We start from the raw sequence: 12,887 nt of genomic DNA on the forward strand, positions 1-12,887 counted from the left end.
ACATACAAATGATTTATTCCTGATCTATTAAGCTTATCATATATTGTTCCTCAATAAAGAAGCTCTGTTGTCACATGCTTGAAGAGTATCCTGAATAATCCGCTACCAACAGGTTATGGGCCCAGAGGGACCCAAAACCCCAGAGTAACTCAGCAATAGAAGCATAGTGCAAAAGCAGCACAGAGCAACAGAGAAGATGTCCACTAGCAGCAATCCTGTCAAGTTCTCAGTGCCAAGCCTCACTAACCAGAACTACCAGTCCTGGAAATTCAAGGTGAAGATGCTGCTCATAAGAGAAGGTACGTGGAAATATACTCAGGAACAAGTGCCTCATCCAGGACCAGATGATTGGCTAGAGAAGGATCAGAAAGCACAAAGCACGATCTCCCTCAGTGTAGATGATAATCAGAGTGTTCATATATGCAAGTGTACAACTGCAAAGTGTCATGATCTGAAGTGATCTGACAGTTTTAAAAGCACAGAGTGAACTTTTTTTCCTTTTGGCAAGTTGCCAAGGTGACTTGACTGTCCCCGGTGGTGGTTAGTGGTATCACACCTTAGGTTTCAGTTTAATGTGCACGTAATTAGGAATCAGGTGTGGGGCTCTATAAATGAGTCTCAGGGTGTGTAATCACTGCTGGTGATATTCTTTAATTGATTGATTCATTCATTGATTCTGAGTTGGTGAGAGCCTGGTGGAAGGATGGAGCTGAGGAGTCCTGCGCAGCTTAGCCAGGGGGGATGTGTGTCAGCTATGGTGTCTGGACGAAGGGCTGGCATGGCGTGGTGGGGTCGCAGTGATGGTGTCGGCAGGAAGTGTCTGCATGGACTGGTGGAGTGGCGACTATGGAGAGTGGCACTCACCATGTGGAATTTGGCTGCTGAGCTGGACTCAAGCATGCTTGCCTTCGTGGCAGAAGCTGAACTCATCTTTGGGACTCTGTTACTAAGCAGCAGCAACTGGTGGTGGACTCTGCTCCAAGGCTGCACTATGGTGATGGATCCGGGTGGAGGAGAAGATGCACGCAGGTGGAGGGCTCTGTTGCAGGAGCATAAGCACAGAGCATAAAGCTAAGTGGTGTTTCCCCTGTATTGTCTTCTTTCCTCATGTGTGTTGTTAGTGCAGTGGTGGGATTAGTTTCTGCACTGACCAATTCCCTAGTGAGGGTTTAGGGTCAGGGCGAGCAAGGGCTTTGAGGTACGCGTGCGGCGCCCGGTGCGGAACCGGCATTGGGAACGTTAGGAGTGCAGGGACACTGGCTCAGGGGAGCTCAGGAGGTCTCCACTTCCCTTTTCCCTATCGCAGGGCCCACCATTGTTAATGTTTCCCAGGTCCCCCTTATTATTTAAATTCGCCGCACTGGAGGCGGGGTTTCCAGAATTTATATTAATGTGTAATACCTAAATTCGCCAGGAGGAGGCGGTGTATCCATCTGCACGTATTATTATTTAAATTCGCCACTGGAGGCGCTGTATCCAGGGTCACGTGTGTTATGGGTCCGCCTTGCTGTATCATCTGCGTCCAGACACACGTTGACTGTGACATTATCACCAGCCCTACAGTTTTTTTTTTCCTGGGGCCTTTGGCCATGTGGAGACCTGTGAGCAGTTGCTGCTGGGCTTCACTGAGGTGACTGGGAGCGGCATGGTGTGTTTAAGCCGCTGCTGCAGCAGCAGTTATCTGGGTCTGGGGCCTCTGCTGAGGAAAAAAAAAAAAAAAAAAAAATGGCGGCTGTGATCTGGCTAAAAGCCCCTAGAGTCGCTGCTGGGGAGCGGGACTTGCTCATGCACGCGGGCGTACCCAGGCAGGTGGGAGGAATGGTGCCCCACGGAGCTGCTTGGTATTCCCCGAGAAGGGGTACGTCCCGGTGATGAGCAGACTGGTGTAGAGTCCGCGGGGTTTACGCCAAATCTTCAAATACCACCGAAGAAGCCGCCCCTCCTGGTCGTGTGGAGGCGACCAGTGAGTGTATATTTCCTCCATATCCGGTCCCTCTCCTCCTGGTGTGAGCAGCAGGTGTGCTGCGGGGGAGTAGGGACAAATCTCAATCCTCGCCATTAACCAACCCTGGGAGGCGCAGACCTCATGGTGAAGAGGGTTGGAGGGTGGTGTCCCTTGGTGAATGGTGGGGGTGTGAGTGTGGTGACACAGGAGGACGCCCTTGTTGTCAAGTCCAGAATGAGTTCACTAATTATGACAAACGAATGTGTGCAATAAACGTTCAGGTCCGGACCTGTGTGTGAACGAGCGTGTATGGGTGGCCACCAAAAAACATCTTGTGGAAGTGTGTTGTGGAGTCTGATCAGCTCATAGCAAACATACCCATACATAAACTCGTTCCCCAGGTCGGCGCTGTGGAGACGAGTGGTGCCTCCAAAATGAACTGTATTGCCAATACCAGCGGTGTGTTTTGTCATAAACCTGAAGTGTCAGGTAGTGGTGGGGTGAACTCAGGATTTGGGCGTCCCCGCTGTAGGTGTTTCCCTAATGAGGGGTGGTCTTGAGGGTCCAGAGGCCCCTCATTAAGGAGGGGGTACTGTCATGATCTGAAGTGATCTGACAGTTTTAAAAGCACAGAGTGAACTTTTTTTCCTTTTGGCAAGTTGCCAAGGTGACTTGACTGTCCCCGGTGGTGGTTAGTGGTATCACACCTTAGGTTTCAGTTTAATGTGCACGTAATTAGGAATCAGGAGTGGGGCTCTATAAATGAGTCTCAGGGTGTGTAATCACTGCTGGTGATATTCTTTCATTGATTGATTCATTCATTGATTCTGAGTTGGTGAGAGCCTGGTGGAAGGATGGAGCTGAGGAGTCCTGCGCAGCTTAGCCAGGGGGGACGTGTGTCAGCTATGGTGTCTGGACAAAGGGCTGGCATGGCGTGGTGGGGTCGCAGTGATGGTGTCGGCAGGAAGTGTCTGCATGGACTGGTGGAGTGGCGACTATGGAGAGTGGCACTCACCATGTGGGACTTGGCTGCTGAGCTGGACTCAAGCATGCTTGCCTTCGTGGCAGAAGCTGAACTCATCTTTGGGACTCTGTTACTAAGCAGCAGCAACTGGTGGTGGACTCTGCTCCAAGGCTGCACTATGGTGATGGATCCGGGTGGAGGAGAAGATGCACGCAGGTGGAGGGCTCTGTTGCAGGAGCATAAGCACAGAGCATAAAGCTAAGTGGTGTTTCCCCTGTATTGTCTTCTTTCCTCATGTGTGTAGTGCAGTGGTGGGATTAGTTTCTGCACCGACCAATTCCCTAGTGAGGGTTTAGGGTCAGGGCGAGCAAGGGCTTTGAGGTACGCGTGCGGCGCCCGGTGCGAAACCGGCATAGGGAACGTTAGGAGTGCAGGGACACTGGCTCAGGGGAGCTCAGGAGGTCTCCACTTCCCTTTTCCCTATCGCAGGGCCCACCATTGTTAATGTTTCCCAGGTCCCCCTTATTATTTAAATTCGCCGTACTGGAGGCGGGGTTTCCAGAATTTATATTAACGTGTAACACCTAAATTCGCCAGGTGGAGGCGGTGTATCCATCTGCACGTATTATTATTTAAATTCGCCACTGGAGGCGCTGTATCCAGGGTCACGTGTGTTATGGGTCCGCCTTGCGGTATCATCTGCGTCCAGACACACGTTGACCGTGACACAAAGGAGATATGGGATGAGTTACAGAAAGTGCATGAGAGATCAAATCTCAGCAATAAACTTTATCACATGAGAAAGCTGTATCAGTCTAAGGCTACTTTCACACATGAGGTTTTCGGCGTCAGGCGCGATCCGGCGTCGTGCCGGAGCGCCGGATCCAGCAAATATTTCGTAAAACCGGATGTGACGGATCCGTTTTTCTGCCGGATCCGTCTTGTTCTTGACAGACAAAACCGGATTTTTTAAAATTGACCCTTGTGGCCTTCCGAACGGGATTGGCTACTGAAAACCTATATATAGCGTGTTCCTACAGCCCTTCTTTGACAGGTTGTAGAGGAGAAAGTGCAGGTTGGAGAGAAGAGCAAGTTACTGGCGAAGATGGATGTTGTGATTGGAAATATTTTGAAGAATTTGGCGGATTTTACAGCGGAGGCGAATCATTTGAGGGTGATTGTTCTGGAGAAGGAGAGAGCGAGACAGCAGCGCATCAGGCATCGTAGACGACGTTTGTGGATCCATCCCATCACAGCCAAGAGAATGATGCGTGGGGTCTATTCTACACTCTGCATGGACCTTAGACGAAACCCGGATAAATTTTTTGGATATGTTCGGATGAAAATGGAGAATTTTGATTACTTGGTGGAGCGCATTGCACACCTCATAAGAAAAACGGACACCTATTGCCGCTTCTCTGTTTCATCCGCAGAGCGTCTGATGGTGACTTTAAGGTAAGCCACATTTATTGGATGTGCTCGCATCAGAGCACACTTTCACTGCAATCTTGTTGGTGGTAGTTTGTATCTCCAAGTGTTATAGCTGAGTTTTGGTATGTAATGCTGTGATTTAAAACTAAATGATTGTTTTTTAATTCCCCACAGATTTCTTGCAACTGGAGAATCCCTTTCGTCACTGCATTTCCAGTACAGACTCGGGATTTCCACCATATCTGGAATAGTGAAGTACGCATGCTGTGCACTGTGGGACTCCTTAGCTGAAGAGTTTTTACCAGAGCCCACAACAGAGAGGTGGATTGAAATTTCAGAAAAGTTTCTACAGATATGTCAGTTTCCGAACTGCTTGGGCGCTGTGGACGGGAAACATATCCGCATTGTAAAGCCAGCCGGATCGGGATCGAAATATTTCAATTACAAGAAATATTTTTCAATTGTCCTCATGGCCATCGCTGACGCGGAATACAAATTTATTGCTGTTGATATTGGGGCCTATGGCCGCTCCAATGACTCTCAAGTTTTCAAACTGTCTGCCATGGGGCGTAAACTGTATGGAAACACCTTCCAGTTCCCACCTAGACCGCTGCCGCAAACATCTGGTCCACCTATGCCATTTGTCTGTGTAGGGGATGAAGCCTTCCAGCTGTCAGAACACCTTTTGAAACCGTACTCTAGCAGAGGATTGACAAGAACAAAACGCATTTTTAATTACCGCCTCACAAGAGCAAGAAGAATGGTTGAATGTACCTTTGGTATTCTGACAGCCAAATGGCGGGTCCTATTGACTGCGATCAACCTCAAGACAGAAACTGTGGACGAGGTGATCAAAGCTTGCGTGGTACTCCACAATTTTGTTATCTGCAAGGAACCCATTTCCATTGAGGACACCTCTGAAGAAACCACCTTGCAAGATTACCATGACATTACCACTAGAAGTTCTGTGACGGTTTCAGTAATGAGGGACAATTTTGCACTATACTTTATGTCACCTCAAGGCAGAGTACACTGGCAGGATGACAGAGTGTGAAAGATTTGTGCCCTTAACCAAACTTGTGTACCTTCTGTACCAACAGTATATACCTTTGCCAACCAAAGTTGGCTATCTTGTCATGGTCTTACTATTTTTACCTTTAGGCCACAGGTGTGTACCTGGTTGTGTTTTATGCAAAGTATTTCACCTTGTAACAAAAGTTGTGTACATTGTTAGGAAATCATCAACAATAAACACAACTTTTTAGGTGAAATACTTTGCTTCAAACACAACCAGGAACACAACTGTGGCAAAAAGGTAAAATTTACCCACAGTTATATACCTGGTTTTGAATACCTTTTTACCTTTGAAATACCCTGTATTTAACCTTTTTTTTAAACATAGTTCGCCGCAGAAAGAAATGACAGACAACCATTGTAAAACGATAATTTAACTTTTATTTAAAATATTTTTTTTTTTGTAAAATGTTTTTAAAGTTTAAAAAACTTTTTTAATAAATGTTTGAAACCAACCAAATGGGCATTTTTATACCAACAAAAAACATTATAACTCGGTGTAGTGTGGGGTGGAAATAGTGCTGGAGGGGCTGCGGGACACTTCGACACTGGGAGTGTGGAGAGAGGACTGGGATCGTGGTGGGGAAGGAACAGTTATAGGTGAAGGTGTGGAAAAAGCTACAGAATGGGTGGACATGTGGGAGGCAGAAGAGGTGGTGGGCGGTGGAGTGGAGGGTTGGGCAGGGACTGTAGGAGCAGATGATGTCGATGGCAAGTTGTATGGGGAAGGAGTTTGGTACGGGGAAGGAGTTTGGTACGGGGCAGGTTGCTGGAAGTGGGGAGATGTCTGGTACTGGGGAGGTTGCTGGTACTGGGGAGGTTGCTGGTACTGGGGAGGTTGCTGGTACTGGGGAGGTGGCTGTTGCTGGGGAGGTGGATGGTATGTAATAGGAGGGGGAGGATGGAAAGTGGCTGGAGGGGGTGCAGGTGGAGGAACTACTGTGGTGGGAGGAGGAGGTTGGGAGGTAACGTGCTGGAGAGCACCGTGGCATGAATGCATTACATGCATCTGCTGGGTAGGAGATAGCGTTTCCATGCGCTCCACAACAGACCTGAAAAAGGTGTGGTTTGGCGAAGATCTTGCTTCTGAATGCATGGTTTGCAGAAGTGTCTTCACCTCCAGAATGCTGGAGTTGATCTGCTGAAAGCCTGCGGAGATTTGCTCTGACAAGACTTTTAGACAGTTCTGGAAAGATGCATTCAGATGCAAGAACTCTGGCGCATAAGTCTTTTCCTGACCCCTCTGCCGCTGCCGCCCAGTACCCGCATGTGTACTAGAGGTGGCAGGGGCAGAAGGGTGGGGTAAAGGGAAATCGATCTCCTCACCAGCAGCTTCATGTAATGTAGGCGGCCACGATGCTCCTGTGCTGGTGGATGGGACAGATGGGTCGAATGTGTGGGAAGGCTGGGAAGGTGCAGATGTACCGGGGCGGTCGAAGTGTCCCTCGGTGCTGGTCTCCTCAGGGATCGCCTCAGAAGGGTCCAATCGTGCAGGCTCCCGAGTGCTGCTCACCGTGCTGTGGAATAAAGAGAAAAAAAAACAATTAAAATAGTGACATGGTATGGCCCTGGCTGAAAAAAAAAGTTACATCTAAACTTTTTTTTCACATGTGGTGTGTAATATTTACCTTCTGACCTTCTGGTGACCATTGTTTCCCGGAGGAACGACAGGGCTTGTGCGTACTTGTACTTGCTCCTGCGTCCTCCAGATCCACTCGGGGCCCGCATCTCTTTATTGAACTCCTTCTTGAAACGATCCCTCACAGACCGCCACCGCTTCACAATTCTGTCCCCTGAAACGAGAAAGGAGTGGTTAGTATACAACATCAGTGTTTCCCAAACTCCAGTCCTCATGGTCCCCAGGGGTCATGTTTTCAGGATTTCCATAGTAAATGGAAATCCTGAACACATGATCCGTGGGGACCACAAGGACTGGAGTTCGGGAAACACTGGTTTACATCAAGCAACCGGTACTGTATATACTTACGCTCTTTAATCTGGGCCCGAGCATCGAGGTCCTCCCAGCGGTCCACAAGGAGCGAACAGATTTCCTCCCAGAGTCGTCGGGTAACGATCAGGTCAGCATGGCGGCGGTCAGCCATATTCCATAGCGGCTCCCTTTCTCTGACGAGATCGATGAGGTGGTCCACATCAATCCCTCCATCCTCACCGTCAGAGTCGGGAGCACGCTGTGAAGGCTGTTAAAGAAAAAGACAAAAATAACATAATTTGCCTCCACAAAAGAAATGAAATAAAAAGTGCAAAAAAACAAAGCAAAAATATTTATCCTTACACGCTGGTGACCGCCGCGTTGCTGTCGCCGACGACCCTGGGAGGCACTGCGAGGACCTCTTTGCCGAGCACCAGATTGGGAAGACTAGAGAAGAAAACAAAAAATGTTATGTCTTTGGATGTAGGCATTTGTTTGCTGTGTGTGGTCTGCAGAACATTGTTTTCTATGTGTTGTGTGTAGTGTGATGTTGTGTTTCTGCGTTTGATGCAAAAAACTTACCAATTGTGAGCCCACTCCAGGTGTCTGTCCACCCCTTCCTTCTTCTTCTGGGAGCTCCTCTTCATCTTGTGATTCCTGTTTTGAAATAAAAGGCAATGAATAGACATATATTACAGAGATGATGGATTTTGGAAATAAAAACTTACCGTCAAACGCTGACGATGCGAGGGAGGGCTCCCAGAAGAAGATGTGCTGTCTTCCTGCTGGCCAGACTCCATGCCTGTGGGTGGTGGTACTGCTGCTGCCAGTGCTTCCAGTGCTGCCACTGTTGCTGCTGCTGCATCTCTTGGGCGGCTGTTGAATAAAGAGAAACAAAGGGGCAATGAATATCTTGATATTCCATGGCCCTAGTTTGGAGGAATGGGGGATTTGATAATTACCGTCTCTCATCTGCTGCTGGACTCCCCTCCCGTTGTTCAGCATGCTGCTCCATTTGGGGTGGTGGTGGTGCTGATGGTGCTGCTGCAGTGGTCTCCTGCCTTCTCCTGCGCCTGGTTGCTGTCTTGGGTGGCATGTTGGGTGTGGCTGAGGGTCCCACTGTCATGCTTTTATATATGTGTCTTGTGGGCAGAGCTACTGAGCATGCTCAGACCAAAAAAAACGGATCCGGCCACCGGATCCGGCGCATTGCGGCGCTCATAGGCTTTCATTGTTTGAAAAAGCCGGACACGCCGGATCCGGCGTGTCCGGCTTTTTCGCCGGAGACAAAAAACGTTACAGTAGCCGTTTTTTCCAGACGCCGGATCGCGACACATTGCCGGATCCGGCGAAAACCGGATGAAACGCATGGCCATCCGGCGCGATCCGGCGCAAATGCAAGTCAATGGGGGGGAAACCGGATCCGGCATTGCATTTCGCCGGATCTGGTTTTTGTCAAAAGCGCCAGATCGCGCCTGACGGCGAAAACCTGATGTGTGAAAGAGGCCTAAGCTAAGTGATGGACAGAATTTGCAGGAGATTGTGGAGTGTCTCAGGGATATTGGAGAAAAAAATTAAAGATTTTCATGTTGCTGCACTTCTATTAGTGGTCTTCCAGAAAGTTATGGCACACTCGTGACTGCACTAAATGCATGTGCACGGCCAGATGATGAGGTGTCACTAGGGTATGTTAAAGGAAAACTTGTGGATGGATTCAAGAGAAAAACACAGCATGGAAGCAACAGTAATGAATCCAGAGCAGAAACAGCATCAAAGACACAGGATTTCCCTAAATATAAGAGCAATTTGGAAACTCATGAATTTTTTTTCTGTAAAAAGCCTGGTCACCTTAAAGCAGACTGCAGAATTTGGAAAGCAAGAATGAGTAAGCTTAGAAAGCAGAACAGTCATCAAAGGGTTAAAACAGCTGTAAAGGAAGATTCTGCATGTGTTGAAACAGCATTTAATGCCAGTACAGGCCCATCTACAACGCATATAAGGTGTATAGATTCTGGTGCAAGCAGCCATATGACAAATAACAAGGATTTCTTCACTGACCTTAATCCCTCTCTGCCATCAGACGTACTATTCCGTCCATGTGACCTGGGCTTTACTTCCCATGGATGGAATAGTACGTCATCGCGATCGGCCGCGCACACGGGTGGTGTGCGGCCGGGTGTCAGCTGATTCTTACAGTTGACACCTGGCACTAAGTGCCAGGATTGGTCACAGACCGCTCCTGACACTTTAACTCCCGGAACACTGCGATCAAAAAAGATTGCAGTGTTCCGGAGCCGGCACAGTGGCTGACAGTCCCTCTGCCCTTGGATCGGAGACCCCGTGGTGTGACGTGGGGTCCCAATTGCTGCCATGGAGACCCAATGTCGTCATTGGGTCTCCAGAGTTGAGAACTTCGCAGTGCATGATCAGGAAGTCTCTCAGGTCAGTGTAAATTACATGCAGCGCTGACAGCTTCTATAGCATGCAGATGCTGCTTCATCTGCATCCTATAAAAACTATCAGCCTGCACAAAATGATTGTCCCATAGTGGGACTAAGTGAAAAACATAGAATGAAGTAAAAAAAATTAAATAATTGTAAAAATATTTTAAAAAATAATAATATAAAATCAATATTTATTCTATCAGTAAATAAATATTTGAATAAAAAAAAAATCTAAACAATAAAAGTACACATATTTGGTATAGCCACGTCCGTATTGATTCGGCCTTTAAAACTGTCCCACTAGTTAACCTCTTTAGTGAACACCATAAAAAAAAGGCAAAAAACAATGCTTTATCATCATACCGCAAAACAAAAAGTGGAATAACACGCTATCAAAAAGACAAATATAAATAAACATGGTACCGCTGAGAACGTCATCTTGTCCCGCAAAAAACAAGCCGCAATACAGCTCCATCAGTGGAAAAATAAAAAAGTTATAGCACTCAGAACAAAGTGATGCAAAAATAATTATTTTTTATATGAAATAGTTTTTATTGTACAAAAGCACCAAAACATAAAAAAATATTAATGAGGTATCGCTGTAATCGTACTGACCCAAAGAATAAAATTTTATCAATTTTACCACACGCAGAACTGTATAAATGCCCCCCCAAATGAAATTCATGAATTGCTGGTTTTTGTTCATTCTGCCTCCCAAAAATCGGAATAAAAAGCGATCAAAAAATGTCATGTGCCCGAAAATGGTACCAATAAAAATGTCAACTCGTGCCGCAAAAAACAATACCTTACAAGACTCTGTGGGCCAAAATATGGAAAAATTATAGCTCTCAAAATATGGTGATGCAAAAACTAATTTTTGCAATAAAAAGCGTCTTTTAGTGTGTGACAGTAGCCAAACATAAAACCCCGCTATAACGCCTCTTTCACATGTCCTGATATTTCTGGTACCGTAGATATCAGTGTCCGTGTGTGAAATACTTGTGGCATCAGTACCACGAGGATGGGCGCCAGGGAAGAAGCGTTACAGTAATCCCTGTTCCCCAGCGCCGGGTGCTTAACACAGCTCTCATGATTCTCCTCTGCTCTGCCAGTGATCAGCACAAGCAGTGGAGAATGTTTCCCCGGCGCCGATGTGTGTCACATGGATGACATCCATGTGTGTTATGCGTATGCATGTGTGCTGAGTGTTTTGTGGTCCGTGCTGACATAAAAAAATGGACATGTCAGCCTATTTTGCCCATGGACACACGGTCCGTGGAAACACACTGACATGTGCAGAGACCCTTTCACTTGAATAGGCAAATAGCACTCCGTTCCTCCCGAGTCTCTCCACATGGCTGCCCAATGGTATATAATTCTGTGACACACATGTGGTGTCAATATGATCACTGCACTCCTAGATGAATTCATTGAGAGGTGTAATTCGGAAAATGGGGTCACTTATGGGTGGTTTCTGCTGTTTTGGCAACTCATGGGCTCTCCCAGTGGGTCATAGCATCTGCAAACCATAACTGTAAAATCTGGTGCTCCTTCCTTTCTGAGTTCTGCCATGTGCCCAAACAGTGGTTCCCTACCACATATGGGGTATCAGTGTACTCAGGACAAATTGCACAATAACCTTTGGGGTCCAATTTCTCCTGTTACCCTTGGGAAAAAAAATTGGATCTGTTGTAATTTTTTTGTGAAAATCCTATATTTGTGAAAAACCAGGGGAAGAGTCTTGAGGAGATCATTTGCATATTCCCAGTGCCTTCTGGGATAAGTGAAGAGTCTCCGCGAGCTCAACGATCACTGGGTTTTGGCCGTTGCAGCTGAAAAGAGGAAATCGGAAAAACTTTGGCTCATCTTTCATCGTTTTTAAGAAATCTCAAGATGGAAGAGGCCAGGAGCCATTTGGTGAGCTGCATTTCTTGCTACATGTTCACAGATTTACCAGTGGAAAAGCCAAACTTCACATGCCACAAATGCAAGCTTGTGTCCCTGTTGGAGGAAAAGTTGCAAAATCTCGAAGAGAGGTTAGCTACGTTGAAGATCATTAAGGAAGGTGAAGAGTTCTTGGACAGAGCAGAATTATCTCTTCATGTTACAGAAAGAGAAGAAATTCGAAGTGCACCTGAAGAAACAGAGGAATGGAGACATGTGACCCAGAGAAGCAGGAGGATCAGGAGGCAGTCAGCACCCATACTGCTCAGAAACCAGTACCAGGCTCTCACGCAGGAAAACGATGAAGAAATACATCAGGATAAGACTTTGCCAACAAACAGCAACCTTGTACGCCCTCAGAGTCCTCCTGGATGGAGAAAGAAAAATGTTGTGAAGAAGAAACGGAGAGTGGTGGTCATGGGGGATTCCCTGCTGAGAGGAACAGAGGCCGCTATCTGCAGACCGGATATAACTACAAGAGAAATGTGCTGTCTTCCAGGTGCAAAAATTAAAGATGTGTCTGACAGGATATCAGGACTCTTCAGACCTACAGATGACTACCCATTCCTGCTACTACATGTGGGGACAAATGACACCGCAAGAAACGACCTGGAAATCATCTGCAGAGACTTTGAAGACTTAGGCAAGAAAGTGAAAGAACTGGGAGCGCAGGTGGTCTTCTCTTCCATCCTCCCAGTGGATGGCCATGGAACAAGGAGGTGGAATAAGATTCTGCAGGTGAACAACTGGCTACGTCGATGGTGCCGTCAGCAACGATTTGGATTTCTGGATCACGGAATGAACTACTTATACGATGGACTACTTGCTAGAGATGGGGTGCACCTTACGAAGACTGGAAAGCATGTATTTGGAAGTCGCCTTGCTACACTTGTAAGGAGAGCTTTAAACTAGAACAACATGGGAAGGGAAGCAAAAGACCAGAAAAAGCCATACACCTGACAAATGCTATTGAGAACTCTGCTATTAGAAGTGGAAAGGAAGAACAAAGACGAAAGAATCTAATTAATACAAATATTGGAGAAAGAGAAACCAATCACAAACTAAAATGTTTCTATACTAATGCACAAAGCATGGGCAACAAACAAGGAGAATTGGAACTACTAACACAGGAAAAGAAATATGATGTAATTGGAA

This window comes from Dendrobates tinctorius, unplaced genomic scaffold (assembly GCF_039654945.1).
Source record: "Dendrobates tinctorius isolate UK_male_01 unplaced genomic scaffold, ASM3965494v1 ptg000326l, whole genome shotgun sequence".
In the NCBI taxonomy this organism is placed as follows: Eukaryota; Metazoa; Chordata; class Amphibia; order Anura; family Dendrobatidae; genus Dendrobates; species Dendrobates tinctorius.